The sequence below is a fragment of the Prinia subflava genome, chromosome 3, assembly GCF_021018805.1.
Source record: "Prinia subflava isolate CZ2003 ecotype Zambia chromosome 3, Cam_Psub_1.2, whole genome shotgun sequence".
Lineage (NCBI taxonomy): Eukaryota > Metazoa > Chordata > Aves > Passeriformes > Cisticolidae > Prinia > Prinia subflava.
This window is the reverse complement of record NC_086249.1, coordinates 60,164,341-60,170,980: the sequence shown is the minus strand read 5'-3', so window position 1 is coordinate 60,170,980 and position 6,640 is coordinate 60,164,341.

The window sequence follows — 6,640 nt, the reverse complement described above, 5'->3', positions numbered from 1 at the left end:
AGAAGAGGAAGCTGAATGGAACTTTCTGCATCAACTAAAATAAATAATTTATGCCTGAAACATCAAGTGATCTTCTGCAAAGCACTGCGTATAGTCTCTCTCTAATTTTGCATTTTACCAAAAGGAAAGGTATAAAACCACTAGGATGAACTGTAGGGAGTCTAAGACGTTTTTCTGGAAGGTATCTTCCTGTTAAAAGATTTTAAAAGTGTATGTATAAATCTGTAAGCCTAAAAGCTTACCTCAAAATAATCTTTCCAGTGTATTTTTGAGCCATGAAGCAGTGCTATGTAAGCATTACAGCATTAGACCACTGCTTGTTCTACTTACTTACTATCATAGGCAAATCTGTTTAGTCTCTTTGTCAAGCTTTTGACGTACTTTTGGATTCAATGTTATCCTGTGGCTCTGAGCTCCATCACTATTTTTTGCAATTTAACACATTACTGAATGCCCCTAGATTTTTATAAGAATCATAAGAAAATAACAATGTCATTAATTTAGAAATCACAGTGTCTATTTTTGTGCCAGCATGATTGTGTATGTCTATTTCTGACAATGTTTGAGTGACACAGACTACACAATATATGCTGAATATATTCTGTTCCTTACCTCCTTACCTTTACTCTCTTTTTTCTTTATCAAATATGTTCAGTTTATATAAAAAGAGCTCCAAGCAAACAATAGTAATTTACCACTGCTCCTATCTGCCACAGATATGGAAAACAGATTGCTCTCTTTGGAAAAGTCTTATATATTTGATGGGTGTTATCACGAGCTCACTAAATCATCTGTTCTTTAAGGTAAGAGGCACCACAACTTTCATTCTTTTCTCCTACATTACATTTTCCATACTTGTCAATGTTTTCCTTGTTATCACAAAGACTCAGTTTAGGCTACATACTGAAGTGTCAAAATGTGAATTCCAGCTGATATTTTAATGTTGCTTAGTAGATAAGATAAATAATTTACTCATCTTGCAACTTTAATTCCTGTTTAAACATCTCTATGTGATTTTTTTCTTCAAAAAAGTATGTGTCTTGGGTTATGTAACCAAAAAAAGTGTATTCTATTTTATCTGTTGAAACCAGTTGGGGAGATTTTTTTTTTCCTTTATGTCTTGTAACTCCAGGTGGGAGGGGGGTGGATGCCATCTGTCAATGGGCCACTGTAAAAACCAAGGGGGCAATGTTCCTTATCTCTTCCATGACCTATCCTCCCTCCAGGGGGATATCTGCTGTTAATGAGCCATTAAGGCTCATTACATGACTGATAAAATTAAATCATCCCATTGTGACATCCTCCACCCAGCGGGAGGAGCCAAGCATTTCTACCTGGATAAAACCGGAGAATCAGAACAGCAGAACATCCTCTTTTCCACTGGATTCTCAGAGGAAGACTGGACTCATCTCACCGCCACGACAGGATCATCTCTACTCCAACAGAACCACATCTGTCATCATCTCTATGGCAACAGAACCACATCTTTCACTCCAGGAGGGTTTATTTGGACTGCTTCCAACACCCTGCCCAACAGGGTGTCAGGTCGTATTCGTGACTCTGTCAGGATTTTCTAAGACTTTTGTTTGCTTGCTTGCTTGTTTGTTTTTTTTTTATTATTCCTAGTAAAGAATGTTATTCCTATTCCCATATTTTTGCCTGAAAGCTCCTAACTGCAAAATTGTAATAATTTGGAAGGAGGGGATTTTACATTCTCCATTCCAAGGGAAACTCCAGTTTTCCCTGACAGATACCTGTCTTTCCAAACCAAGACAATATGGCATAATGAAATTCTAGTTCCCAGTAATCTCAGAGCATTTTCTCAAGAACTGCTGTAATATAGTTTTTCTACCTCGTATTTCTCCAGCCTAAATAATTTTATGATTCTCTATGATTATTCCTACTTATAGCGGCCCTTTAAAAATATCTCTTTTGTTTTCTTTTCAATCAGTTTCACTTACAGGTCAAGACCATTTTGAACTCCTGCCCTATGCTTCAGTTCAACAAACACAGATGATCATGTTTGAATTTTGAATTCCCTTTTGAATTTTAAAAACCTCTGTTGCATATCACTCATATTTGTCTCTTGCTGAAAATTCCTCATTTGTCTACAGAGTCTTCATGGGAATCATTCCGTATCACTGGTTAGTTAGTTGATTTTTAGTATAGATTTTTTTTTTTTTTTTACTTCTGGTGTTCAGTAGAATGATAAACTGTCAAGAGATTGCTATACAAATTGCTTTTAAGCACACTTTATTGAATAGCAGATGTAGTTCTGTTACCTTACAGAGAATAATTTGTAAAATAAGTGCAAATACCAGAATCAAGCTGCAGAAAAATTAGCACATCAATAATAGCAAAATAAAAATAGCAAACCCTTTCTATACTGCCCAGTTTCATCCTGGCAAGTTTTATGCCACGCCTCCAATTTGGAAAGCAGATAGAGGCATTCTGTTACTGAGAAATCTGAACTCCTCATCTGGGTTTCTGGTTTATTGTTAACCCTTGATAAAATTTTGATAAAAATTTTTAATTGTTGTATAAAATGGGTTTTCTCTTTAACTAAGGAGTACTATTATTTAGTGATTAGTGACCTTAAGAACTGTAATGGAGACAAATTTAATAGAGAAATATAATCAGCTTGTCTCAAAGAAAATCCATGCCATATTATTAATGTTAAGCTGTTAACAAGAGTTTCCTAATGTTAGAAACTGCTAATGGGAATTTACAACACTTAGCAAAAAAGATGTAAGAAGTCTATGGATGTAATATTCTGTATCACTGTTATACAACTCCAACACTTTCAAAACACTTTTATTCACACATAGTGGTCACTATAAATTCATGTCAATTGATCTTTCTTTGATGACACAGAACCATAAAGAAAGGTCATTATACATATTGCAGTCATAAAAATCACAAATAGTACTGTAAAAAGTCTCTTGTGGAGCACAAGAAATAAAAGAGCTTGAGCCTGTGGTGTAATGTGGCTGAGGAGAGCGAATCTATTGTTGCTTGTGGTGGTAAATCAGCTGGCATTCCCTAAGGATTTTAGTCTACACCCACAAATATTCCTCTGCAAAAACAAGCTGTTTTCCTTTCGAATCCCACATGCTGCTCACCCTGATGTCAGAGCAATGAGGATATTATTGACCAGGAAAATAGTAAAAGTAGATGCTATTAAGAGCTTCTTTTCTTACAGTTAAATTGATTTTATGTTTAAAATAAATCTGATCTTCCTTTGGAAAACACACACAACTACTTCATGCTTAACAATTCAGCAGTTTATAGGCTAACCATCCTGTTCTCAGCTCAGTACTCTAGCAAGTGGAAGTATTGTCTTTGTACAGAGATATTTTCCTCAAAATGTATCTTTACATTTTTCTTCTTCTTCTCTCTTGAGAAAAAGGTTTTAGAATTTAATAACATTTTGTTTTACCTTAACATAACATTGTGGTTCAGATTATTTTCCTTATTAAATTGCTGTTGGGAATATATTTCTGAAAAATTTAATTAAAATGGGGTAGAAATGACAGTTTTCTTGCCAGTTTCTAATACACTTAAAAACTGAGATGCAAAAGACTGATGACAGCAAAAAACTTCAAATACACCTCAATATTCTAAAACCTACACACTTTTTTCTGTTACCCTTCATAGTTAAAAATTTGAAGAGGGAATCCATGGAATAAATTGATTAAAAATAACAGGAAGTCACCAGTCAGAAGAGGTGACTGCAAGATGCAGTCTTTTTTTTCTTGTTATTATTTTTTCACAGATGAGTTTCAACTTTAGAACTATTGATGACATATTTTTAATACCTTTGGCCTATTCTTTCATCTACTTTACCTAAACATATGAATTGACATACCTCCTTGTACAAGGTATAACCACGGCTTTTCAACATTGATTAGAATAAACAGTTTTTACTTTTTTTATCTAAGAAAAATTATGATTACATGCAGGTCTCTGAGGCTGAGGTAATTCTGATTTAAGAAAAAAATAGAAAGCACATTTTTATCATTGCGCAGCAAACCCAGGCTACAAGAGCAATTTAATGGAGATATATTCTTCTTTGTGGTGTCCATCTGGGCTTGTTCTGATTAGTCATATAAAAAATTACAGGTTTACCTTTTTTCCGAGAATATGCTATAAATTTGAAATACTGTGACTACATTACTGTGTTTATGATCAAAACATAGTTCATAGCATTTAATATTTTTCAATATATTTTCTTGCAGTTTTACTAAGAGTACAATTTCATATATTACATGGGAAATCCAAGATGAAAAGCACTGCATAAGAGTAAGTACAGCTTATACCTTATTATTCAGAGAGTCAAAATTTCATCTGTTCATAAAATGGAGGCCAGCTTGTGTTCCATGTAAGAGTCCCGCATAGGAATGTAACCCTTTTTCACTCTTAGGTAAGGAAAATCCTGGCACTAACAGAACACTGATCCTAAAAATAGTGCTTCCCGATAGTAACTGCATCCACATTATGATCTAATTTACCCCTCGAACTGTCTTTGTAACATTTAAATCTCCCTGTTCTCTATTGTATACACTGTGCTGTATGGTGGTAATTAAATAGAAAATTGTGTAGCACCTGTGCATGCTGTTTTATTTCACTTCACAGTTTCCAGATGGCCTGGAACAGGTGATACAGCAACACAGAAAGTCTCATTTACAACAGGGAAACACTTCAGTATGCACAGCAGTGCGTCTCATCTCACTGCAGCTAGACCTCCACAAAAACAAAGAAAAGGACTCCTACAACAACATGAAGTTTACAACAGCAAAAGTGCACGACAGACAACTAAGAAAAGAGCATCCTCTTCCTTTAAAAAAGAGTAGAGGCAAAGAGAAAACTCCTGCCTCTCTGCCTACCCCAAGAGTTAGTCACACAGCTAAAAGACTTATGGAAAGATCATGGCCAGTGATTCCAAACCCTATTGTAATCTCCTCTACTTTCTGGGAAGACACAGAGGTGCTCTCAAGACAGTTTTCTTATATATGTCTACTAGAGAAAGTTAAGATATTTATTTTTCTTAGTGTTAAATCATTCAGCACACTCATTTTTCCTTTGTTTTGTGCTTCAACTAAGGAAGTCCAGGCATTATTTATTATGATAACAATGGCAATTCTGCCATCAGACTCATTAGTATGGCACAACAGAATGTGCTGACTCACAAACCCATTAAGATCCAGTCCAGAAGTGTCTAAAAATTACTTAAATTAGCTTTTACCCATCCATCTATCTATACATACATTCATACATAACATATACAATAACACAATATTTTAGTTGGTTTTTTTTTTCTTTTTTTCTTACTCAATTATGAGACTTGGTGTATTTTCTTCTGGAATCTGAAGGCACTCATTCCCAAAAGCTCTCGTTTTACCACTAGAGGGCCAGTAGATACTAGAATTCTTTTAACTTTCCCACTATATAGCTAATTGGAGGAAGAATCTGGAGCAGTGGCAAATATTATTTCTGCTGTTTGTCATTGCTTTGTTTTGTTTTTTACCACTGGACACTTCTCACAGATTCTAACTGTTTGAGTTGTTATGAAGCAAAGATTTGAAATGCCCAATTCTTGTAATGAGATCAGAACTGCATAAGTAAATATATTAACTACCAGGTTTATGCAATTTATTACATATAAATGCTCTCCATACCCACCAATATGCTAAAGGTGATACTTATAAGAATGGTTGCACATGCATTTAAACTCAGTTGCAAGTTGCCTGAGACTTTGCATCAAGTTTTCAGAAATTCTTGCCAGCTAGGGTATATCAATAAACTTCCTTGCCGTTTCTGCCATATAAAAGTATTTGAAAAAATAATTAGGATATTTATGGGGGTTTTTAGCTCTTAGGTAAGGCTGCTTTGTGACAATTAGGATAGAATAAATTAAAGCTCTTGATCAGGGCCATTAAAAATTGATTCAATGAAGAAAAATATGAGATGGAGCTTCATGAATCTACCTCAGCAATATGTGGTGGAATGATTTTCAAGTACTGGCTAAAGTGCATTCCTGTGTATTTCCACTTCAGCCATGTGCCAATCTTAATACTTATTCCTGAGGGAGGAAATCTTCCAGTGCTGTTTTTCATTTGATTTGCAAGGACATCCTGTTTAGGTACTTATCGAAAGAACAGAAGAATAGATGCCAAATTCTACAAGTCTTGGTTTAGAAAACTAAATTTGTAAGACTGAAGAAACAAGCTATAGTTAAAAGGAGCTGCAGCATTGTTCCTTTATATTTGAAAAAAAAGAAATTAAAAAAAAAAAAAAATATATATACACACACATTGGTGTTTACAGGCCAGATATATTTATGCATGTCTCCACAGTGACTGCTCTGTTTCCTAAACATGAAAGGATTTTGCTGAAAGTTGCTGAACTCCACTGGTTTGATGATTAAGGATGAAATCCAAAACAACGACTAAACGAGCTTTGCAAGAAGAAATCATGACTGACTTAGGGCACCAGTTAGCTCAGTTTCCTAAACAGTCATTGACCACAGGGTTCAAAGCAGGAGTGTTTATGTACTCAGATGACTAGAGTTCTGCTACTGTACTTGTTTAGAGATGCTGCCATTGTGTCTGAGCCAAGGTCCTGGTGTTTATCTCATGCT